Source organism: Canis lupus, chromosome 4 (assembly GCF_048164855.1).
Source record: "Canis lupus baileyi chromosome 4, mCanLup2.hap1, whole genome shotgun sequence".
Classification (NCBI taxonomy): Eukaryota; Metazoa; Chordata; class Mammalia; order Carnivora; family Canidae; genus Canis; species Canis lupus.
In genome coordinates this window covers 69,862,283-69,889,151 of record NC_132841.1, presented here as the reverse complement: position 1 = coordinate 69,889,151, position 26,869 = coordinate 69,862,283, and the positions used below count along the sequence as shown (strand labels likewise).

The window sequence follows — 26,869 nt, the reverse complement described above, 5'->3', positions numbered from 1 at the left end:
TGTTTTCATGTCACACTAAGAGAGTATAGGATGGAAGATTTTCCAAGATTGGCCATTAGACTAAGTTTTGGAGTCCCTAGATAAACTTCAAAGCTGTAGGTACAGAAGCAATGTCTCTTTTTCAACTCCAACTGTCTTCAAACAATTCCATTCTCCTGTATCCTAGCTGTCTCTTCAACTATATGACTCAGGCCTTCACAAAATATGGGCAAGTAGTTTGGATTCCAACAACTTCTGCTTCCTACCTTAAAGATTTCCTGAGGCCAGGAAATAAAAGCCAGAGAGTGGAGTGACCTCTGGTTCCCATGGGAAGATGCGATTGGCTTGTTTGAATAATTTGACAGGTTGTTAAGCTAGGGTCCTGATATAATAAGACTGGTGTCTTAGAAGAAGAAGAAGACACAACATTCTCTCTCTCTCTCCCTCTCTCTCTCTCTCTCTCTCTCTCTGTCTTTCTCCTCCTGCCCACCCCCAGACATGTGCACAAAGGAAGGGCCATATGAAGACACAGCAAGAGGGTGACTGGCTATAAGCCAAGCATTACTGAAAACCAAACCTGCCAGTACCTGGATGTTGGTCTTTGAGCTTCCAGAACTGGGAGAAAATACATTTCTGTTGTTTAAGTCACCTAGCCTGTGGTGTTCTGTTATGGCAGCCAAGCTGACTAATACAGTCATATCTACGAATAGAAAAATGCAATAGTGTAAATATGTCAGTTTCCCCCAAATTCATCTAAATATTCAACACAATCCCAATTGATGTCTCAGCAAGGCTTTTTGGAGAAATTCTTGGGCTAATTCTAAATGTATATGGAAATACAAAAGATCTAGAATTGCCAAAGCAGTTTTGAAAAGAAGAACAAAGCTGGAGGATTTATACTAAATGACAGCATTATTTCAAGACTTATTATAAATCTATAGTAGTCAAGTATAATAGTGCTATAATCATAACCATATAGTGATAAAGAGATCAGAAAACAGAGTGCAGAAATAGACTAACACATATATAGACATTTAATTTTCAACAAAGATGCCAAGATAATTTTATGGTAAAGGATAATCCTTTCAGCATACGGTCCAGAAACATTTGAATATCCATGTGGAAAAAAACTGAAACAGGGCAAGCAAACAAACAAAAACTCAACCCTAACTTTATATATACACAACTTAACTCAAAGAGCTAACTATATTAGCCAAACCTATATAACTACTAGAAGAAAAATTGAAGAATATTTTTGTGATCCTGAATTTGTTAAAGATTTCTTAGGCTACACACACACACACACACACACACACAAATCAATCACAAAGTGAAAAAAAAATTTTTTTGACAAATTAGATCTTACCAACATTTTAAGAAAAAAAAACTTTAGCTTTTTGTAAGACATGTTAAGAAAACGAAAAGGAAAGGCATAGATGGGGAGAAAATATTTTGCAGGACATATCTCCAATAAAATACTTGAACCCAAACTATGCATAGAACACTTAAAATGTAATTCAAAGATAAACAACCCAGTAAAAGAAGATTTAAACAGATCTTTAATAAATATTATAAAAAGCAAATAAACACATGATAAGATGCTTCACATTTAGTCACTAGTCACAATGAGAGGACACTATGTACCATCTCCGATGGCTTAAATTAAAATAACTGAAAATGTCAAGTGTTAGTATGGATACGGAGAGACTGGAACTCTCACATGTCACTTGTGGGAATTAAAAATAAAAACAGCCATTTGAAAAATAGTTTGGTAGTTCCTTAAAAAGTTAAATATCAGTTACTATAAAACCCAGGAATCCGGGATCCCTGGGTGGCGCAGCGGTTTGGCGCCTGCCTTCGACCCAGGGCGCGATCCTGGAGACCTGGGATCGAATCCCACGTCGGGCTCCCGGTGCATGGAGCCTGCTTCTCCCTCTGCCTGTGTCTCTGCCTCTCTCTCTTTCTCTCTCTGTGACTATCATTAAAAAAAAAAAAAAAAAAAAAAAAAGGCCAGGCTGTCAATGCCCTTTAAAAAAAAAAAAAAGAAAACATTATAAAACCCAGGAATCCTATTCTGATAGAGTCACCCAAGAAAAATGAAAACATCTCTCCACACAAAAATTTATACTTGAATATTCACAGGAGCTTTGTTTATGATTGCCACAGCTGGAAATAACCCAAACACTCATCAAATTGTGATATATCCATTAAATTAAACACTACACAGTATAAAAAAGGAAGCAATTGACACCTACAACTCACGAATAGATTTCGAATGCATTATGCTATCTGAAATCAACCAGACAAAAAAGACTTCATAAAGTACAGTTTAATTTACATGAAATTCTAGAAAAAGCTAACTATACTAAAAGAAACCTGATCAATGGTTGCAGGGATTGGGGTTGGGATATGAGTGCTGATTACAAAGGAGCATGAGGAAATGTTTTGGGGTGATGGAAATGTTTTTACATCATGTTTGTAGTGGTAGTTCCACCATTCTATATATTTGTCCAAAGTCAATAGATTGTACAATTAAAATAGCTGAATTTTAGATTCTATAAATTATATGCCAGTAAATCTAACATAATAATAATAATAATAATAAAGTTTCAGGAAGGTTATTCATCCAAAAAAGAATAATTATGTTCAGATGTACAGATGTATTTCCAATCAAAAATGATACAGTAAGTTAATAAAAAAAAAAAGCTAGTGTGCATTTATTAATGACAAGTAGAATTTTACCATTTTCATTTAAAATTTAAGTTTTAGGGGTGCCTGCCTGGCAGTCATTAGAATGTGCGATTCTTGATCTCAGGGTTGTAAATTTGAGCCCCATGTTGGGGGGTAGAGATTATTTAAAAATAAAATTTTTTAAAATAATAAAATAAAACACTGAGTGTTATACACAACTGATGAATTACTGAACACTACATCTGAACTAATGATGTTGGCTAGTTGAATTTAAATAAAAATAAAATAAAATTTAAATTTTGAAATTTGAAATTTGAAATCTGATATATTAATAAGTAATTATAGACATTCAAGTTATAATAATAATGAAGAAGGGTCAATGAGGAAAATTAGTGAATAATGTCAATTTGCCTTTTTCTTTTGTCTTTTTTTATACCAAGTTTTTTTTAGTCAGGCATTCATTTACTTTAAGGACAATAAATGTTGTTATAGCAGGAATTCAAAGACAAAGAGCTAAGATTCAGATTTAACTTTTAAAAGAGAAATTTTAAATTTAAAAGCAAAGAAGAGACTTGAAGACTTGGTATTACCAAAGAAAATAATGGAGTCTTCTGGATTTTTTAAAGTATTTTTTATTTGACAATGAGAGAGAAAGAGAGAGAGAGAGAGCACAAGCAGGGGGAGTGGCAGAGGGAGAAGGAGAAGCAGATTCCCCTCTGAGCAGGGAGCCCCATGTGGGGCTCAATCCCAGGACCCTAGGATCATGACCTGAGCAGAAGGCAGCTAAACCAACTGAGCCACCCAGACACTCCTGATTTTCTAGATTTTATCCACAATTAGTTGTCTGGATGCAGGTCTGATTAACTGAAGACATAGGTAGAAAGATCTTGGGCTATGGCACAGGAGAAATGTACAGAAGCTTCAGGAACAAAGGGGAAAGTTGGGCTGGAGGAGACGCAAGAGCAACATTGAAAGATTCAGGAAGACAAGAGTTAGAGCACAGAGGACAAATACTACCATGGTCACTTTGCCCCTTTTGAAATCTGTAGGGGTTTGGGGACACATGGAAAGCTCTCAACAGAGAAAGGAGCACCTGAAGACAAAGCGGCCTATATTGTGAAGGAATAGTCCCCTCGACAGCTTGGTGCATTATATACAACACCACCGGTACCGTAAGTCCAGCATTCAAAGAGGAATGGCTAGATACTTAGGGACATGGCAACACTACAAGGCCCGTACAAGGAATTCAAAAGACCCAGAAAGTGTCAAGTGCCCTGACTGTGGGACCCAGAGACTCAGAGAAGAATAAAGGATCTGCAGAAGCCAGGGTTGAGAAAACAAGGCCCAGGATGCAAGAGCTTTGATACTGGAGGGAATACGATTCAAGGTTATTTTAAGAATGAAGGAATTGTAGGTTGAAGAGATAAGATAACTTGCCTGAAGTCACTACAGTTAGTGGAAAGTGGAATTAAGATTCTGTTGGGTGGATCATCCCTGAGCACACACCCCTTCAGGTACACTCCTTAATGTTCATTCACAGTCCTTTCTTGGTGCATAATCAATTGTGAAGATGGAAAAAATACCAGAAAAATCACTTTCATCTCACACAATTAGGTGTTTGTTTGTTCGTTTTTGCAATCATCCACCACAATAATCTTAGGAGGCTGGAGATTAATTCTAGTCCATATCCTAGAATGAATGCTCAGTACAATAAGACTGGGTTCATCACACTAACCAACCCTTGCCATCAAGTACAGTGGAGCCTCCTGTTTATAAAGAGATAAAACCATCTGAGGCAAACTTTCATCTCTTTCAAAAACTGTATGATGTGGGAGAGAAGACACAACTACTGGCTTTACCAAGAAGTCTCTTGGTGACATCACACTTTGTCCCATCTACTCAGGAGCTATTAAAATATTGCCCACCCTCAAAAGCCAGTGGCTCCCCCTCCTGCTGCTGTGTTATATGAGGACACAACTGTGCCAGGAAGGTTTAACACTAGAAAAGTGGCAGAGGCACTTTTTAGTAGGCTTTTGTTACGACTAAGAACATGATCCACCAAAGTGTATCTAGGCCTGGCAACCATTGGGGCTCAAAAAATGGAAGCAGAAAGATTTCTAATTTGTACCTACTTGTAAATCACAGAAATGCTTTGCCCTCACTGAACATAAGAAGTTCATTACTGTATCTTGACTGGAGGAGAGACAGATGTAGGACAAATTCTAAGCAGGAGTTCGAAGCGGTTAGCCAACAAATATTTATTAAGTGCTCTCATAGTCTAGGCAATCCACAGACAACATTTATCCTTGGTATCCTTCCATTTTAAATGTTCCTATTCTTGGGTGTGTGGGTGGCTTAGTCAGTTAAGCATCTGCCTTTGGCTCTTGTCATGATCCTGGGATCCTGGGATAGAGTCCCACATCAGGCTCCCTGCTCAGCAAGGAGTCTGCTTCTCCCTCTACCCTTCCTCCCACAACTTGTGATCTCTCTGTCTCTCACACATGGTCTCTGTCTCTCTCTCCCTCAAATAAATAAATAAAATTATTTTTTTTAAATGTCCCCATCCTTTACTATGGACTTCAAATGTCTATTGCCCACTTATTGACCCAAGAATCCCCTGAGCCTCGTACTATTTTACTTCTTGGTAAATATTTTAAATACATTAAGAAATTCCATAAAATCACCACAGTGAAACAGGAATCTCTTTAATGACAAATGGGAAAATGTATTTGCAAAAAAATAAAATAAAAGTGAATTAAAGTGAAAAAAGAAATCTTTGATATATATAAAACACTTATAAACAGATTTTAAAATACTGTCTCAATAAATAGTCAAAACAAACAATTTTTACACATGCATATCATACACATATGCACACATACATACAATTTTAAAGACTCAGAGTATTTGAATAGACAAAAAAGTAAATAAAAAGGCAACAATGTAATGCTGATATTTTGTTCTTCACCATGTTGAATTAGCAGGTTTCTTTTCTTGCTTTTGTCCATTTGTTTTAATGCAAGTGTTCAGCATAGAGGAAGGTATAGTAAGCAGGTATTCTGATACACTGTGTTGAGGGAATATACATTGGCCTAATTCTTCTGAGAGTAGAAGCCACATAGCAAAACAAATATAGTTGTTGCAATAGTAACATGTTTGAGACTCTAAGTAATAATCAAAAAATTTAATTAAAGATTATACATAAAGATATCTCAGATTATGCCAATTTCTTAAAAAAATAATGGTAAATTGAAGCCCAAAATTAGTCCATAATTTGATTCCAAATTCCAATTTGGAATCAAATTGTCCAAAATTAAAGAAATAGTACACTTATATTAGACTATTCTACACATATGTAAATAGCTATTTATAAAAAAACTTATTAACATGAGGATATGCTCATATTAAGTATAAAAATGGTTTTTACAATTGTACTTAAAATAATAGCTCTGTAAAGTATATTCTGAGTAGTCTAAAAGGATAATGTTAAAATCTTAGTATCAGTTGCCCTTTAGGGTTATGGGAATTTTTTCTACTTCTTTATACTTTTTAAATCTCCCAAGTTGATCATTTCCTCCATAAAACTGCTCCTTATACCAACTCTCATTTGTCTTTTTGGCAGCGCCTTCCTCCCAGGCAACAGACACAATAACCAACAATCGACATTGGTAACATCTCTTATGGGCAGTAAATTAACTGCCAAAAATTCTTGGAAAATACTCAGTTGAAGCTTCTAATATTTCCTCTTTTCTATATTTCATATTTTACTACCTTTTTGTATGGATTAATCCAAAAACTTCATAATTTGTCTCAGCATCCAATTTCACTTTTTTCCCCAAGTGATCTTCCTACTACTTCCCCATTAATAATTTTAAATTATAGTCCTCTCCTGGTCATTAGAAAAGGAAGAAATGTACTCATATATGTTATATATTATATATAGTGAAACTGCACATAAACTTAAACATACCTATTTTTTACATTTAAATATTAATGGTTAAATTTATATTAAAAGCTCATCAAATATGAATAATATAAGCACTTAATAAAAAAGGAAGAGGCAAAGGACTTTATAAGAAATATATAATTAAAAACATATACATATAAATACATCCACATACATATTCAGTGGTCCACAAACATTCAGAAAATAAAAAGTTCACTTTATGCTTTCCACAAGAAAGTCAGATTAATGCAATATGGTATTTCTCCTACCCACCGACAAAATTGAGAAAAAAATTCCAAACCTAATAATAAAACAGGCTGTGGTCATGAAATCAATGTTGTCCCGTGAGACCTGAGTGAAGTCCTTCACTTAGATTGGTTCATTCATAGCCCCCACCTGGATTTGGGGAAAAGATCAAATGATCTTGGTAAAAAGAGAAATGTGGAACAAACCCAGTTTTCAGAAATAAGTAGGCTGTTTTTCATGGGAAACTTATAATTGAAAAGTTTAACGAATCTAAAAGAAAGTAATGTAACATCTCAGGATTAGCCTTTGGTTCTTTCTGCTCAGGGAGAATCAGTATTCAAGTTTAGAGAAGTTAAAAGCAACAGAAATTGAGAACTCTAAGTTGGTGAATTTGTTTAAAGAATAATGGATAACTATTTCTTGGTGAAAACTCCCTCCAGTTTCAAGTTTTTATATGTGTATACATTTATATTAGGAGATAACGTAAAATACATTTCTTACAGAGTTATGGCAAAAAAATGTTCAAAAGCTACTGTCTCTGAGAAATTCTGAAAGACTTATTAAAGAATATCTATAACAGTTCAATTGTAATAAAGGAAAGCAATTTGAATGTTCATCAAAGTATTATATGGTATAGCAGAGAATATGTCATGTTTTTGCAAACCATTTTATTTTCATACTGGGCATACTGCCATCTAGCTGGGACTATGTAATTGAGTTCTATCTAAAAGGTGGGAAAATTTGTGTACATAAGTTTTAGTAGTGGTCATAAATGCCTCATGCAGTTGACCTTCTGCCCCACCCCTACTCCCTGTTCTTCTCCATCTTGGTCTCTGTTTCTCTCTCTGCCTCTCTCTCTCTCTCTCTCTCTCTCTCTCTCTCTCAATCACCCACATACACAACATTCACAGGGGAGGCTACCTTTGAGTGATCATAATAGAATAAATTATAATGCCAGGGCATACCCACAGAGAATTTTGGTTTACTTCTTTGTTTCTAAAGTGGGTAGTGGATGCATGGGCTTTTTCTTTTTTTTTTTTTTTTTTTTTTTTTTACATTTTCATTCTTTATACCTTACATCTATTTTATATTTTAAAAATTTTTATATCTACTTAGTATTTCATATTTTCAGAGACAAGTAACTGAAAATCAGTCCAATTATTGCAAAATAGGAAAAAAGAGTTTCCAGTCAGCAATTTCTCCAGAAGAATTTGGCAAGAGGGAAGATCACCAGACAGATTTTCTGAGGAACTATACTGTGAAGCCAATAGAAATTGCAACAGAGTTATTCCAGAGAAACAAAAACATATTAATCAAAGGCCCATTGAAATAATTAATTTAACTTATAGTTTACCTAAAATTGAGGAATCCAGAATCATCTGCTTAACTGAGATATGGTTCTTAAAAGGAGGAATATAAGTTTGCTGAATTTGAAAGTTATTATAAAACACATCTGGCTGAATGTGGTTAGAGAATATTTTTCCTTAGAAATTTTTACAGGGACACCTGGGTTGCTCATTTGGTTAGTTGTCTGACCTTCAGTCTCAGCTCAGGTGTTGATCTCAGGGTCTTGAGTTCAAGCCCTGCATCAGGCTCCATGCTTGGTGGGGAGCCTATTCAAAAGAAGAAGAAGAAGAAGAAGAAGAAGAAGAAGAAGAAGAAGAAGAAGAAGAAGAAGAAGAAGAAGAAGAAGAAGGAGGAGGAGGAGGAGGAGGAGGAGGAGGAGGAGGAGGAGGAGGAGGAGGAGGAGGAGGAGGAGAAGAAGAAGAAGAAGAAGAAGAAGAAGAAGAAGAAGAAGAATAAGGGGAAGAAGAAGAAGAAGGAGAAGAAGAATAGAAGTTTTTAAAATAGCAGATAAAAGATACAATAATAACACATTAGAACTGAATGAGCCCTTAGAGGCTCTAAATGAAGATTTTCAATCTTGCCTACATATGAGAATCACTTAGGCAATTTTTTGTTTTTGATTCCAGTGCTTGGGTTGCACTAGAGACAAATTAAAGCAGAATATCTGAGAGTGGGACCTAAGCATTAGTGTTTCTAAAGATCATTGCATGATTACACTGTTCAGCCAAACATTGGTTCCATCATTTCACAATTGAAGGGTCTGAAGTTGCAAGGGATGGATTGCATTCTATAAGGTTCACTTAGCTGGTTAATTGTTCTCTGTCTTCTGTCTCTCCTTTCCTTTTTTTTAATGTTGCTACTTACTTGTATTTTAAACATTTCTTTACACTCCTTTAAGTCCTTTTGGTCTCCCCTGTCTGTTACTCTAACCACCTAGACTTACATACCAGTGCAACCTTTTGGTGCCTCACCTCAAACCTGCAAAACACATCACTTCTTTCTGCCCAGAAGCTTTTTAAATGGCATTGTAATAGTGAGCCCCATCGGAGTCCTCTTGATGTTCACAAACTTGATGCACAACTTGAAGATGCTGAAAAATTATCATCCCATGAGTGAACCTATGACAAAAGGGGAATGTAAGCTGATGGATTTGCTTTTTCTTTTATTTCCCTATATGGGTAATCTTGAAATTCATTTCATAGGCTTCTTTAGGTGGACCTGGAAGCTCAAACAACTAGTCATCTGTAGCACTGGTCAACTGCATAAAGCATTCTTGTTCTGCTCTCCTTCCTTCTCTGTTTACCTAGCCCTCTCTCTACCTCCTTGGATGTCACTCCCCCAGTAAAGTACAAGGACTTAAGTTTTTGGTCAGGCTCTACTTTCTGGGGTCTCCAAGTAGAGACATCACATCTCTTCCATTAGCTGTGATCATAATTTCATGGTTATTATTGCTCAATTTTCATAGTCTGGATGTTTTGATGTTCTAATGATGTTTCATTAAACATTAACATATCAGGGCACCTGGGTGGCTCAGTTGGCTGAGCATCTCCCTTTGGCTTGGGTCATATTCCTGAATTGAGCCCTGCATTGGGTTCCCTGCTCAGCGGGGAGTCTGCTTCTCCTGTTGCCCTTCACCCCATTCATGCTTTCTCTCAAATAAATAAATAAAATATATTTTTAAAAAACATTAAAATACCAGCATCACTAACATCATCAACTTAGGGTCCTTAATGTATATGTTCTCAAAAATCTCAATGGACTGAGTGAGATACTTGGGGCTTTCTGACCCTTTCATAACAATTTTCTGGAGAAGGTGAAGACAGTAGAGAAATGACAATAAAAAGTAAAATGTACTGAAAAACTGGGAGAGCAATAGAGATAAGTAAAGTGATTAGAAGATGAAAGATGGGGCATCTGGGTGGTTCCATTGGTTAAGCGTTGACTCTTGGTTTCGGCTCAGATCACGATCTTGTGGATTGTCAGATCATCCCACATGGGGCTCCAAGTTCAGTGGGGAGTCTGCTTGAAGATTCTCTCCTTCTTGCCCCTCCCATACTCACATGTGCTCTCTCTTTCTCAAATAAATTAATAAATCTTTTTTTAAAAGAAGAAGATGAAAGGCAACTGAAGAAGAGAATAAGATCATGAAGGACTTGGAATAAAAGAAAGATTGGTGGACAATGAGCTCTTGTTATTCAAACTACTCTCAGAACAACATTTTATCACCCCGTATCAGTTCAATTGTCTTTAGTATATCAAAGCATCTTCTTTATCCCTCTCTCTGTTAACTGTATTCACATACAAAGTATTCACTCACTCAGTCTATACTCATCTAGCATTAATTGCATAATAATAATGTTCTAAAAACACAGATAATAAACTTACTACATTGGTGAGATTGGGGGTAATTACTGAATTTCTATCAAAGTCCCAAAACAACAAGGGCTAGCACTTTACACTAAATATATACGACTAACAAGTAGATAAAAGATGGATTATCTATTCTTCCAAAGACTGTCATACTCATATCTGAGCACTGTACCTTTACATGTTCCTATTCCTGGATATATCTACACCTACACCTGGTTTACTGGCCATCATGGAACACACCATCTTTCTGATTAACATTTATCTAGAACTTACCTCTGTTTTCTCAGCCATCTCTCCCCAGGTCTCTTCTCTGAAATTCAAGGACTTCTTCCTCCTCTGGTAATTCATGGCCCATATTTTTCATTTATTCAACAGATATTCTTTACTATATGAAATATATCTAGCATTAAGCAGATAGTATGACCACACATTCATCCATTCATTGAGTCTTCTTTCTAGCAGGGATGTCAAATATAGATGAGATAAAGGAATAAGTAAGCTCAATGTGGATTACAATAAATAGGACAAAGTAAGTAGTAAATGAAAGTGACAATTTTTTAAAGATGAACTAGGGAAAGCTTATCTGAGGAAGAAAATGAGACCAAAAGGTTTCAGAGGAATCTGAAAAAGTAGCTGATACCTAAGCAATGACACTGAGTCAACCAGGCAAATGTCTGAGATAAAACATGGCAGAGATAGGCAAGTGCAAAGGTCCTGAGGTAGAAAAAGTTTTGATAAATTTCAGGGAGAGAAAGAGCTGGTATAACTGAACTATGGTGACAAATCAGGGGAAGGACATAAGATTAGGTTGGAGAGGTTATAAATTCCCAATCCTTTAGGGTTTTGTAAACCATGCTATGGAGTTCAGATTTTATTACAAGAACAATAAGAAGCCTTTGAAAATTTTTCAGCTGAGAAGCAAGATGGCACAATTTTAATTTTTGAAAAGATCATTCAAGTTGCTCTATGGAAAAATGTCTAAAGGAGAACAGAAGAAAATAATCAAACAAGTTAGAAGACTGATATAATCCAGAGAGAAACTGAAAATAGTGTTCAAGAATAATGTTTAAGATAAGACCATGACTCTCATACAAACACAAAATGAACATTTGTCAAAGGTGGTATTTAATTCATTCATTAATAAAGAAACCAGTAAGGTGTTACAACTAATTCAAAGGAGAAGTCAAAGAATGCACATATATTACCAATCTGCAATGCTGGAATTGATTTCAAATGCAATAGATGCAAAACTGGCCAATATCCACAGGGCAACAACCAATTGTATCGGTATGAATAAGAATCATATGCATTACTGTCAGTTTTCTACAATTTAAAAGAGTTGTAAAATAGCTCAAAAACTATAAAAGGCACAGATAACTAGGAAAAAATCTGTTAGACTAAACATCTGGTGATATTTTTTGCTCATTTCAAAGTCTTTCACAATTGTTCCTGACAGGAGCTTGGACAAGGAGAGTCGATAGTGGATAGAGAAAACTATGCTGAATTATAGATGTGTTTTGAATTATAGTTGATTGAACTTGCTGATGGATTAGAAGAGCATGTGTATATGAGCATGTAAGGTGGGCACATGCAAGAAAGAGAGGAATCAAGGCTGAACGTCTAGATTTGTAGGTTAAACCTTCTTCCTATCACCAGATAAATTCTTCACTGGACTGGGGCATAGAGACACAGCTAGATGGCAAAATGGTGCTCACAGAAGAGAAATAAGAGAAAATACACACATTCCTAAACAGAAATAGGGTATCTTCATAAGCAAGTTCTAAATTAAGGGCTTAGTGAATTCTAAAGGGGAAAGAGGAATGGAGCCTCTCTCTGAAGCACCAATGTTGTGAATATTTTCTAATCATCCCTTATGGAGTCCCAGCTAAGGACATTAAATACAACATCGTAGGATTTGGAGACTCTCAATCTACCTCAATCATTACTGAATCAGATGTGCAAAGTTTTGACGTCAAGGGGTTCTGGGTATTATAAAATCCCTGTTTGAATATGTATATGTTACTAGAGGTTGGGACTGGAGTAGGGATTAGAGGTGGAGGGTTCTCTACAAAGGAACAAACCAAATGAAGGCACAATAGCTTATGTGATATAATGGGAAATATGGACAAAACACCACCATATAAGGAAAGTCAGGAGGGTAAAGCTGAAAATACTAGAGACAGCACAGACAAGTTTGGTGTACTTTAAAAATAACTAAAAATCAGTACTGCCTTATTTCAGTCCTCTTTATTATGGGTACATAAGGATTGTGCCCATTTTAAAATTTAAAAAATTTGTTAATAGTATACTCTATGATTTGCAGAGCCCAAGAAAACAGCTACAAAGCAGTATCTCCTAATGTTAATAGCAATGGCCTCTTGTGGTGAAACTATTGGTAATATGACTTTTAAATTATATTCTGTAATTTTCAGAATCTCTCTAATGAGCATAATTATAAGAAAAAAGAAACAACAGGAAAATGATCATGGATAACATGGCAAAATAAGTTATCCATGATCCATGACAATATGCCTACTCAGTTTACTTTTGTATCTCCTCCCTAAACTGTACACTACAAGATTGAACACATAAACCAAATCCAAATAAGGCCTATCCTTGAAATAATGTTTGGTCCCCAAACAGTCATACCAGATTAAAGTTAATTATATATTGTCCCTTAGCATCATGAATATAAAGAGATGAAGGAAAAATAATATTGCTGCCATTTTTTACTCTCCTTTGTAGATTTCACTGAAAAGAATTTTGCCTGTAGACATGATCTAATCAAGCATTTATGAAGACACAGCATAATGTGTGATTCCAAAGGAATCATGTCCTCTTCCTATATACCAAAATTCATTTTTTATTAGTTTTAGAGGTAGAATTTAGTGATTCATCAGTTGCATTCAACACCCAGTGCTCATTACATCAAGCACCCTCCTTAATGCCCATCACCCAATTACCCTATCCCCCCTCCAACAACCCGCAGTTTGTTTCCTAGAGTTCAGCATCTCTTATGGTTTCCTCCCTCTCAATTTTCATCTTATTTTATTTTTCCTTCCCTTCCCCTATGTTCCCTGTTAAATTCCACATGAGTGAAATCATATGGTGTTTGTCTTTCTCTGATTTATTTTGCTTAACTTGATACCCTCTAGTTCCATCCACGTCATTACAAATGGCAAGATTTCATTCTTTCTGATAGCTGAGTAATATTCCTTTGTATATATATGCCACATCTTCTTTGTACATTCTTCTGTCAATAGACAACTAGGCTCTTTCCATATTTTGGCTACTGTGGATATTGCTGCTATAAACATTGGAGTGCCGCTTTGAATCACTATGTTTATGTCCTTTGGATAAATACTTAGTAGTGCAATTGCTGGAGGGTAGCTCTGTTTTTAACTTTTTTTTTTTTGTTTTGTTTTTGTTTTTTGTTTTTTGTTTTGTTTTTAACCTTTTAAGGAACCTCCATACTATATAGTGAAACCCATTTTAAACCTCCTAGGTGTCTGTCCTAAGCAATTCAGTATAAAGCTGAATTCCACTGTGAGCTCCTTTCTGGGACTCTCTAACTGAAGCCGATATGATTGTGACACCATCTCCACCCTGTTGGCCCTACCAACTTTCTGACCCTGGCTCACTAGGGTGAAAGGCTAAGTTTACCTCCTGGACTGGGTCTTCAGATCCCCAAGTTTCATAAGACCTGATTTTTGTACATTCCTGCAGGGACAATCAATGGGCAGCATCCTGATTTTCTATCATACTGCCTGGACCCAGACCCTTCCCAGCCATGACAGAGAAGCTCTCATTTTGCTAGTTCATCTTTGTGTTACAACTTCTGCATACCCCCACCTTTTCCATGCCCTCCCAACAATCATCCACATATTCTTATTGACAAGCTGTGCACTGGTACCTTTTTCTCTAATGGAATTACTGACTTGTAAGAAACACATCTAAAGCTCTTCAAAATTCCTCACATTTGAATAAAGCTTTACTTTCATGTTTTGGAGGCCTCCAAAATGTTGAACCAGTCTGCTAGTCATTTTGAAGAAAAGAAACATGTGCTTATTACAAAAAAGAAAAGCTGAGTTCTTACAAAAGCTATCAAATTTGTTTCTGTCATATTGTCAAAACTCAAGTAGACTCATACACGACACAGCTTGATCACCTCATGCTGAAGACAGCCCAGTCACAACGCCTACATTAAAGGGTACAGTGAGAACTGAAAGCATGTGTTTTATTTATTTTTTTCTCTTTTGCATAGGGAAACCCACAGACAGAGAAGGTCACAGCAAATGTGAGAGGAGTCTCTTGAAGTCTATTGTTCCAAATACTCCAATTCTGCTTGTCAAGGATGCCTGGAGAGGGGCACTGAAGAGAATAGCAATGAATAGGACAACCCTAGAGAAGAGAGAACAGCTTCCTTGCTAAAATCAACATCATCCTAATTTTCATAGAACTACCACACACTGTGGTGGGCGGGGGAGGCTTTTAATCTACACAAGAATGAGTCCAGAGGAATTAAGTGATGTCAATTCTTTGAGAGAACAGGTAATGGTTATTTTTCTCCTTTGATGTCAGCTTTCTGGGGCAGTGTGTGTTTGGGTGATGGGGGGATCCACAGTGTTGTTTGCTCAGACTTTACAGGGCAGTTGAGCTGGAGTCATATGACTGCTATGTCATTGAGGTCAGTTGGGGCTATTCTTGTTTCTACATACATAACCACGCATCAGAGGTCCCTGGGTTGCTTAAACTGATTAACTCCACCAAGATCCTGAATGCTCAGTGTGGTGACAGCCCACTAATTGTCCAGCTCTGTTTCTCCATGGCCAAAGAGCTGTTTGAAACACTTGTGCGCCTTCATCAGCATTCCAAAACCCTGCAAAGCTCGAAGTTTGTTTTTCAACAATTCACATGGGCTTAGTAAGAGCAGTCTGCATAGCTGTCCTTTTCTGAAATCTAGAAATATTTTTTTCCCAAATGTTCTCAATTAATTTTGTAGTCTAGACTGTGAAATCTCAGTACTCTCCAATCTGCTTCATCTCTTTTCAAGACGCTTAGGGGCATTCGCAGGAAACTTGTCATTGGTTGATTAGATTTGTGATAAGGTAAAAAGTTCCCTCAATTAACTTTACTCTCTGTTTCTTACTTTCTAGGTACTCCCCATCCCTGAGCATGTCTTCCCTGTTTATCTCCTTGTTCTTTCCTATCGACTGTCTCCACACTCTTTCCTAATTGTGGTCACTGACTTCTTATTCTCTGCATTCTGAAATAGTAAATTATCTGTAAGTTCTGAAATTCTGTAGCAATGTCAGATATCAGTATAATAACTATAACTCATCCCTTTTTGTGGGTATGGTTTTGTGAGTGGGTATGTGTGTGCAGTTTAGGTGTACCTGAGACAGAAGCCCAGCTGTCATGAACGATCCTCATCCTGAACTGAAGTCTCCCTTACCCCTTCTGACTCGAGAGGGCCTGAACCTACACACAGAGGCAAGACCCAGATCCATCTCACTGATTACAGGTTTTAGATGTGAGAGTTTTTGAAGATACATAGCAGTAGAGGGCCTGTCCTTATTAAGCTAAAACGCACAAAAAAATTTGTTTGCGCTCTCCCATCTTGCCTATTCCCTGACATTTATTTTTTTCTACCCAGGTACCCTGCTGCTCTGTGCTGTTCTCCAGCTTGTACAAGTCTTTCCTCTTCATCAATGCCCTCAGCACCACACTAAGCAATGATTGGCACTTTCAAAATGACCCTTCTTCCAAAATCAAACTCCCACACATTTAGGCTACAGAAGAAAAATGTCCCAGTCATCTGGTCCACATGGGAGTGTGAAAAAATAATAACATCTACTTAGGCAATTGTATGTTTACGAATTTGGTAATTGTTGCAAATGGATGATGGTTTCAAAAGGCCTCTAGAAAAAATATTGGAAAAGAATACTTTCTAGAGATCCCAGGCTACCTCTCCTGACTCCCTGAGGCATTCTCTAACATAAAAATTGCAGAACAGTGAAATGAGGTGGTGAGTACTCTTTAAAAATCAGATGGAGTATTGGTCAAATGCTGCAGTGGCAAGAGGTGATGCATGGCAGCTGTCAGAGCTGCTTTGAGATACCCATTAAAGCTTGGCATCGATTACTTTCAATATTGATCGGACTATTTCTACCAGGACTATTAACTCACAGAAAACATTAATCTAGGGACAATCAACTTTTTTTGAAGTTGCTTTATTTTTTTTCTAGAAATAAATCTAAATTGCCCTGTATTTGAATTTAAGAAGAGACTGTAAAAATATATTCACTAAATGGAGTAAAAAAAAAATTGTAAAAAGCAATTTAGTCTCTTGATCATAAAGGAACAGAATGAGACAAATAGGCAAGAGGCCAAGAGGCAAAGCTGCAGGAAAGAAAAGGTAGAATCCGAGAACAGGAAAACAAAAAGCAAAACAAAACAAAAAGTGGGCCAAAAAGATAGAAACAAAGAGAAATACACCAAGGAGATAATGCCGACATGTTCAAAACATGCACCTGCTGTGGAGGGGAGAAAGATATGCATGGAGGACAGATTGAAATGCATTTTAAAAGACACACCTGAAAAGACACAATAGTGGCTTTGTATTACTTCCACTTGCCTAGGTTGAACTACATTTCCCTGACTTTCCTTCCCTGGATCTTTCCACTGATGGTGAGCCAAGAGCCACTTTGATTTGGAGGGTAGAAGTAAAGCAGTCACCATTGGTACAGATCATACAAACTGTCACTCATCCTCTGGTTCACCTCATTGGTGTGAGTCAGGAGCCGGGCCTGCAACAGCTCTGCATCATACTAAATTCTCCTCTTGCTTTTCCAACTTGTGTGTGTGCATGTGTGTGTGTGTGTGTGTGTGTGTAGCTCCACAATGAAGGGACTGGCTTCTGCAGGAAACCTCTGCCATCAAAGTAAACGACAGTAAGAACCGATGCTTATGAGTGCCAGCTTGTTCCTGTTCTCCTCCACTTCACACCATCTTCCCTTATCCATGCGAACTTCCATCTTGAGCATCAGACACACAGACAGTGGCCTCACAATGCCTGCTAATCAGCTTCTGCTATTTCATACAGTCATACAACCATAATAAAGCCCTTACTAGAAATACATCAATGATTGTATCCTGATGTACACAGACATACAAACAACCGAAAATCAAGTTTCTAAAAGTTGACAGAATGATACTACAACTGTTTAATCTTTAAGAAATAAGCTTGCTAGTAAACACCTCTTTACATCTAATAGAATTCAGTTCAGAACCAGATTCCTATGCACCAAATTCCTCCACCCATAATTTAACAATGTAATTATTCTATCAATCAAAATATAAAGAGACTGTAACTAGAAAGAAATATCCTCAGCTAATTAGAATCCTCCTAAGACTTGCTTAGATAAGTCACTACTTGTCACTACTAACTTTACTTCTGATTAAACATAGAAGTATACGATAGGAGTATTTTAAAAATTCATGTTCTGACAGTTAATATTGAAATGGTGTATCTCCTCATTTCTAATTTGCAGTCTTTGCAGTTTATCGAATCACCCAAGTCATCTTGTTTGAGTCATTCTTATGTAAATGGATGTTATTTGAAATTTATAGAATTTAACTACAATTTACACAGTACCAGGTAACACTGACTGTCAATGTTTCTTCTTTAAACTTTAATCAACAACAATAAAGCATAAAGCTTCTATGGTCAGCTGTGGTGGTCAAAAGTCTACACAATTTATCTTGCATTGGCAAATTACATATCTACTATATACTGGCTCTGAAAAAATAAACACCTGCCTACTTGGAATTATGTTCAATTTTGCTAGAAGATAAACAGAATTAAAATTTATATCCCTATTTGGCTTGGCCTTGGTCCATAGTATCTATTTCAGTTCTGTCCAAAGGAAAATACAATATGAACTTCATGTTAATTTTAAATTTCCTAGTAGCTACATTTTTTTTCAATAAAGTAAAAATAAAAAGCAAATGAAATTAATTTTAATAATGTATTTTATTTGATTCAATGTTTCCAAAAGATTCTTTCACATAATCTATTTAAAACACTATTTAGTAATATTTAAACATTTTCTTCACATGATACAAGTCTTTGAGACTCAGTGTATATATAAAATTTCAGCACATCTCAGCTAAGACGAGCCACATTTGAAGAGCTCAGTAGCACTTGTGGCTAATGACTAGTATATTAGACTGTGCAGTTCTAGTGAGTTTGTTGAATGAAGGCAGTGGTAATATGCTTATCAAACTCAGGGAGCAAAAGCACAAGATTGTTTCCACCTACCAGATTGTGAAATCATACAGGCTGGGAAACTTTTCAGTTGGGCTCCCCTTCACTGAGGATGCCTGTTCCCTAAGCAACTGAGATGAAATCCACCCCACCTCATTAGAGATTAGGCAAGAAAGGAGCCCATCTGGAGCCGAACTGAGTTTGTGAGGCTTGCATAAGCCTACGGTGAAGTTGCCTGCACAGGCCTGCTTTGGGATGTCTCTGATCACAGACCTCTGTGAGGTGGTCAGGGGCTAACCAAGCCAAATTGAGGTCCTCTCCTGTCACAAGCAGACCCAACAGACACCTGCAGAGAATCATATATATGACTTGCACCAAGCATCTTTAGAACCTCTGGGTAGGAGTTGTTAGAGGCAGAAAGGAGCAAAACTGCAAAAATCAGGCTCCAAGGACACGTGAAGGTACAGAAAGGTTCTCCTGCCCAAATCCATTATGTCATACAACAAATGTGCCCAGAGTGCTGGAGACTTGGGTGGGGAGCAACCAGGTGGAAATACAGTAAAGTGAACGTTCTTCTTAGGATCTCATTCCTGTGGGAATCCAGATCTCAGGTTGACTCCAACAACAAGTATTAGTAGTACCTTCTAATCAGTGACTGTCCCCTGCCATTACAATGAACAAAGGTTATCCAATGACTACAACTACAATAGGACACATTTACTAGATGCTGAGCATGTGTCAGCCATTATTCCAAGTGCTTCTACACAAATTTTATTTTATGAGTATTTTAATAAAGCTTATTTTAAATATAAGGCAACTGAGACTCCAGAGTAACTTGTGCAAAGTCACATAGCTAGATAGTAGAGAATTGAAGTAGGAGCTCTGTACATATGCTCCCAAAAGATTACATTAGAGATTAGAAGCAATGTAGAAGTTGCACGGTCTAAGAATGAAAGGGGATTCTATTTAGGTAGAGAAGAGGTTGAAAGAGACCCTTTTTTTCCCAATTCATTGTCGGTGTGATAGAGCTTCATAGTAATAGAGTTGAAGCTGAGAACTTGGTTACCTAGCTGGAAACTACATGTCCCAGCCCCCTTGCAATCCGCTGTGGCCAAGTTCTCAAAAGTGTTATGTGAACAGAACTGATAAGTGTCACTTCCTGGCTGGAGCCGAAAGCCCATAGAGATACTTCTGCTCTCTCTTCTCTCTTCCACTGGCTGAAACCTGAGCATTTCAGTCATTCAGTTTTAGCCATAAATACGATGACAGTGTCCTATTTGAGGGCGGAGTATGTCTTAGAAAGTAGTTGATCGCAGCAGTGACCACAAGGATTTGAGTTGTTCTTCCTTCTAAGACCACTCACTTCAAAACCATTACATGAGAGGCATCTATATTCTTAAGCCTTCTATTTTTTTTTAACTATAACTTATTTCAGCCCTTTATTACATAGAAAAAAGCTGACCTTGTCAACTTAGGGGTTGTATGCAAGCATTGCAGATGATGGAGAGCCTGTCCTATCATGCCTAACCCAATGTTTCAGCAACGCAACCAAATCAATACACTAAGACCTAGAGGACTTTCAGTGCCCAGAATATTTGACAGTCTTTTCTTATGTCAGCAGGTACAACTTCAGAGTACAATTATGTCGGTCCTAAGTAATTTCATAAATACTGTCACAGAGATGATCTATGTATAAAATCAGTGATTTGTATAACATAAATAAATATAGTGAAATATATCAAGCTATATGGTAAATATACATAAAAACAATTATGCTAAGGTGCCTAGCCTAATGTTAAGAGACATTTTGTTTCTTAGTCATAGATTTCCATAAATGTGGATATTATAGACACTACTGATATGTGAAGAGATTAAATGTAAAACCATCTGAACAGCTTTGGAAAAAATAACTTCTGCACTCCAAGTAATTGAATAGGGTCATAGAATAGCGAACTAGTGCTAATATAAACGCCAGCACTAAAGTTCTCAATAGCCAACAATAACTAGCATTCATTTATCACTTACTTACTGGTCTAAAGATAAGCTGTGGCTCCAATTTCAGTTCACTCTACATAACTCACCAGTCTTTTTGAAATGGGTCAGACTAGCTTAAACATGTTCTCCTCACACAAATATGAAAGCACAAGAGAGTAAAAACACATGCTGCCTCTCACAGCCTTGATGCTTTCACTGACACTCCATAGCAAATTCCTATGGCCAAACCCAAAATCAATAGGCAAGGAAATTTCCAGCTATCACAGGAAACATTGCCAAATTACATGCATGGGAAAAGACATAGATGTATAATGATGTAAAATTGGAAGTAAAAAGTTGGAACGAATAATAATGCAATTTTTCACTAGGTGAGTATAAATGTAGGTTTACCTAATTATAAGACTCATGTACTTTCCCTTGAATCACATTGCCCTAAAATGTTATTTTATGTTTTAGATATGTATGTGCCCTCACTTAACCTCACTTAGAAATGAGGTGCTCATTAAGGTTGATCAAGTAAGATCTCCTTGAAAAAGTGCTTTTTAAAATGTGAAGGAATAAAGAAGATACACAATGGACTATTACTCAGCCATCAGAAAGGATGAATACCCACCATTTGCTTCCACATGGATGGAACTGGAGGGTATTATGCTGAATGAAATAAGTCAATCAGAGGAGGACAATCATCATATGGTTTCACTCATATGTGGATATAAGAAATAGTGAAAGAGATTATAAGGGAAAGGAGGGGAACTGAGTGGGAAAAATTAGAGAGGGAGACAAAGCATAAGAGACTCCTAACTCTGGAAAACAAAGGGTTGCAGAAGGGGAGATGGGTGGGGGAATGGGGTAACTGGGTGATGGACAGTAAGGAGGGCACTTTATGGGATGAGCACTGGGTGTTATACTATATGTTGGCAAATTGAACTTAAATTTAAAAAATTTTTAAAAATAAAATTAAATAATGTGAAGGAATAAAACTATTTCATAACACTTTTCAGTGTGTCCCCAAAAGACATTCATTGCATGAACTACTCAGAAAGTCTTTATGAAGCATTTACTGTGTAAAGGGCACCACACAAAGCATGAACACCAAAGCAAGGCTTTAGCATTTAAAAAAAATCAGTAAATACATAATCTTTAACTTGTGCTCTGTGCCCAGGTCAAGTAAATAACATCCTCAATCAATTCAAATCACTCGAGTTTTGCTTGATGAACAACGATCTGTTTTATAGCATTATCATAATCTCCAGTTATACAGGGCTCACTTCCTTTGAGTAAATGGTATTTGTTTGGCTTCATGTGCATGGTCCACTTCAAGACATATTCTTTCTCCAAGAATCAATTATTTATTTATTTCTGCTCACATAGGGCCACACAGATAATGTCAGAAAGGTATCCTTGTTACAAATATTTACTAGTTAGCTTATCCATTAAGATACTTTCCCCCCCTTTTTGTGAGTTTGAATTCTAGATCTGATGCAGCATACTCTATTTGGTCATAATTTTGATTAAAAATCACCAGTTATAATTTTTTGTTCTCTTGTGCATAAACTAAATCTTAGCTGAATCCATGCAATTAATGCAATGAAAGTTGGGCTTAAGATAACTGAATATTTTCTTAAAATAACTATCATAATCCTGGTTAATGGAAACAAGAGTGGTCTTTCATATCAGTTAAAATTTTGGACAAATGAGATGTTCTGGATTAGATAGATAAAGAGGCTAATATGATACTTATTTGAATTAAGTAAAAAAAGTTAGAAATCAATAAAAGTATTATTTTGATAAGCATTAAACTGATCTTAACTATTTTTAATCATTTCCAAATGGAATACAAGAAGGTCTTATGTGTGTTTATTAATGTAGAGTACTTCAAACCTCATCTTACATGTTCTACCAGCAAAATGGGTGGCACCAGTAGATGTAACACATTTTATTTTTCCCAAACTAGTTTTCCCTTATTTTTCATAATTGTATTTTTAAGAATTTCTACAGTATGTTTTCTTCTCATCAAAAATATATAAGGGGTGAGACACCTGGTGGCTCAGCAATTGAGCATCTGCCTTTGGCTCAGGGAGTGATCCTAGGGTCTGAAATCAAGTCCTACATGAGCTTCCTGCAAGGAGCCTACTTCTCCCTCTGCTTATGTCTCTGCCTCTCTCTGTGTGTCTTAAATAAATAAATAAATAAATAAATAAATAAATAAATAAATAAAATCTTTAAAAAATATACATTCGGGTCATCTGGATAGCTCAGTTAATTAGGCATCTGTTTCTTGATTTCAGCTCAGATCTTGATCTCTGGGTTGTGAGATCAAGCCCCATATTCGGCTCCATGCTGAATTTGGAGCCTGCCTAAGATTCTCTTCCTCTCTCGCTGCCCCTCCCCGTTCAACTCTCTTCCCCTCTCCCTCTCAAAACAAAACAAAAACAAAAACAAAACTACCAATATATAGCCTACTCTGTACCAGGTGCTTTCCATTTATCAGAACCACACACAGATCTACTCAATGAGTCTCACTTTTAATAAAGTATCAGGCCTATGAGCTTCTATTAATATCACAATTTTAAAAGAGACTACAGCATAAGCAACTATGAAAAGTCAACTGCCTTATTCAAAACACAATCTTTTAAGTTCCTTAGGGGTTAAAAGAAAAAGTACAAATAACAAATGTAACTTCGAATCAGACATTTCATATTCGATTTTCTTTTGCTTGCCTGGCGTATTTCAGATCTATCAAAGCAATTTATATTAAATCCTTTAGAAAAGTTAATTTTAAATGGTGATTATCAATTTTAATTGCAGAATTTTGATTGCTTTTTGCTTATTTCTTTATTATAATTTGAATTTTGCTTTTTTGTTTATTTTTTATAATGTGGTTATTTACTTATTTAATTAATTTACTTATAAATTATTTAGTTGTTAGCATCCTTAACTGAATAAATAAAAGCATATATTTTAATAGCAGTAATTGCTCCATCAAAAATCCAGGTAGCTTGCTTTGTCTTAAATATCATCTACTTGATTAGTTTCTACATAATTTTGCTAAAATTTGTCAAGTGAAAGCCAATTATTTGTGAGTTAGTGCCAAATATAACCAGCATATTCTTCACTTTACCAATGAAAAGCTATTTGGATACGATACTCTTCCAACAAAAGCTAATCCCAATTCTTGTTTCTTGTCAGCACCATTGGCACCTCGAAGCTGTTAAATAAATTTTAAAGACAATCTATTAGATTTCTGCCATAGCAGGAGAGAAAAGCCCTGGCTTGCTTGATGAGTACCTTGAGGCAGAGGGGAATAGAGCGAGGCTTTCATAAAGGCACTTGCCATTTCATTCTTCATGTTGTTGAGTTCTTTTAATAAGGAAATGGACTCAGCTCTTGGCTTCAAAGCCACAACGGGCATGTTTATCTTAAGCAAGGTGGTACCACGTTAAAAAGGAATATGTTAATTTAAAAAATAACTTGGAATCTATGAAGTTATCTGGCGTATTTAGCATGCAGAGTCTGACTAAAGAGTTGTCAGTTTCAGGAGCAAGAGAGGGGAGTATTTCAATTTTAGCAAATTCGTATAGCCACGCTCTTACTTCAAAACAGCATAATATACAAATTAATGAGTTTATTTTAATTAGTAATACATGTTGCTCGAAAGCAGAGAAGTCAAAATATAAATTCACATATATTATTTCTAAGGACTAGTCAAATAGAATAGATCATTTCTATTAGGAGCAATAGGAATTTTTAAACATTCATAGGGAGATGGGTTTTGGAAACTAAAATGATTTTTGTTTTTTTCCCACACACTGCTATGTTAATGCCAATGTTTAGTAAATACTGTATTATGATACTTACAAAAAGGACTATGAAAAACGTAAGGAATCAGAGTCATAGGCTAGTTTTGCTAATCTTCATTTTTGCATTCTAAAATTAAAATTTTAATTAAGCCAAAAACACTCACCCTAAAAACCACTGAATCCAAAAATTATCTATGAAAATGATCCAGATAAAGTATGACTCTAGGTTAAATATAGGTACGAAGAGAACTCCCCACTGTTCACATGCCTCTTGAAACCCAATTTTATTCTGAATGCATGTTTAAACATTGCAGAATTTCAGCAATATTTACTATTGCCCTTAATCTACCCTGGCATAGAATGGCAATAAGATCAAATGAAAAAGCAGAAATAAGACATTATATAATCATAATTGGTGAAATGCTTGTGTGTGTGTGTGTATTCATGTGCATGTGCATGTGTGTGCAGAAATACAGAGAGAGGGAGGAGACATGGGAAATGCTGATAGAAAATATTTAAGGGGTGCCCCAGTGGCTTAGTCAGTTATACGTTTGACTTCTGCTCACCTCATGATTTTGAGGTCCTGGGATCCAGTCTCCTCAGTGCTCTGCACTCAGCATCTTCCTCTGTCTCTCCCCCTGCCCCTCCTCCCCTTTATGCACTTGTGTGTGTGCATGTGCACGGACATGTGCATTCCTCTTTCTCAAACAAATAGATAAAATATTTTTTAAAAAAGAAAATATTCAAAAATTTACCTTAGTTTTCTTTGTAAACGGATAATGGGTGAAACTTTTCCTTTTCCCCTTCATTTTCCTTTTTTTATTTTGTTTTGTTTTTGCAAATAGCATATTTTTATAATCAGGATTTTTAATCATTTCATCAATTTTCAAAATTTCCTGACCAAACACAAAACAAAGTTTTAAAAACCATAACTGCATAGCTCTCTAATTCCTCTATTCTACACTAAACAAAGTAAAGTAAGTGGAATTAAATCATGGAATTAAAATTATTTTTTGTTAAAACATCTTTATTTGTGTATGTATGCATGCCCCTGTATACATAAATTAGGGAAACCTCAACTTGTTTCAAAGTCAATGACTAATATTAAATCTATTTTAGACTCATTTTGATACAAAATGATTCACAAAGAAAAATAATTTTCTTCAACTGTTGGGGAGCCAGCAAGTTGGAGTTAAAAGGGGCTGAGCAGATTGTCTCACACTTGCCCAATCCAAAATTGCCATACAGAGTTCTTTTGAAAACGTAGAAATGTAACCAGTGTTTAGAATTCTGACCACAAAAACGTGTATGTTCTTTTAAAACGAAAGCATTTTCCCTTGATATGTTTCAGTGGTTGGAATTAATTTTGGAAGCACATGCTACAAAGTGGTAAGAATTACCCCCATTTTTGTTGTTGTTCATGTTCTATAGTATGGGAGTTAGCTATAATTAACATTGTTTTGTAGAATAGAATTGTCCCTCTAACATGTGCTTTTGAAACCCACTCTACCTTCAGCCCAACATAGATGTATTTGCTACAGACTATCAGTAAGCATGTTTCTTCAGAAGACAGAGCTCTAGGAATAAGGCAAGCAAATCATTACTGAAAAAAAAAATGTCATTATACAAGGGAGTATAGAAGTATAGCACTAAATTCTAAAATTGTTTTTTAATTTGTATGCTGTTTTAGAGAGGTAAATATTTATGAACTGGATATGTCAGGTAAGAATTTATAAAGAGGGATCCCTGGGTGGCGCAGCGGTTTGGCGCCTGCCGTTGGCCCAGGGCGTGATCCTGGAGACCCGGGATCGAATCCCACGTCGGGCTCCCGGTGCATGGAGCCTGCTTCTCCCTCTGCCTGTGTCTCTGCGCCTCTCTCTCTCTCTCTGTGACTATCATAAATAAATAAAAATTAAAAAAAAAAGAAAAGTACATATATGAAAAAAAAAAAGAATTTATAAAGAAAATAGGATTTGTTTGGTCCTGGAAAGATAATCATGATAGTGATTATTTAGATATGAACTGATCATACACTATACCAAGAACTTTGGTTTGCATAGGTTATCTCATTTAGTCTTCCTCAAACCTTTTAAAGTAGAAGTATGATTATCTTTATTTTATAGATGAGGAAACTGAGGTATGAAAGATCAAACTACTTGCCAACTGGAGGTAGGATCCCAACCTTGCCAGACTGTTTTTCAATGTCTATTCTGATTTCCTGCCCTG

At 36.2% G+C, this 26,869-nt stretch overlaps 2 long non-coding RNA genes across 2 annotated transcripts in view; one reads left to right on the top strand and one right to left on the bottom strand.

The window, feature by feature from the left end:
- The window catches only part of LOC140631623 (uncharacterized), a 116,967-nt gene extending 98,458 nt beyond the window's left edge, over positions 1–18,509 (top strand). Inside the window, exons 4-5 of the long non-coding RNA XR_012029149.1 lie at positions 14,844–15,130; positions 16,236–18,509. This is a non-coding gene — a long non-coding RNA (uncharacterized lncRNA). The remainder of the gene's footprint in view (positions 1–14,843; positions 15,131–16,235) is intronic.
- On the bottom strand, positions 8,098–11,030 carry LOC140631622 (uncharacterized). The gene is made up of 3 exons (XR_012029148.1): positions 10,853–11,030; positions 9,181–9,327; positions 8,098–8,475 (listed from the first exon to the last, which is right to left on the bottom strand). It is a non-coding gene; the product is annotated as an uncharacterized lncRNA (long non-coding RNA).
- Positions 18,510–26,869: the final 8,360 nt, after the last annotated feature.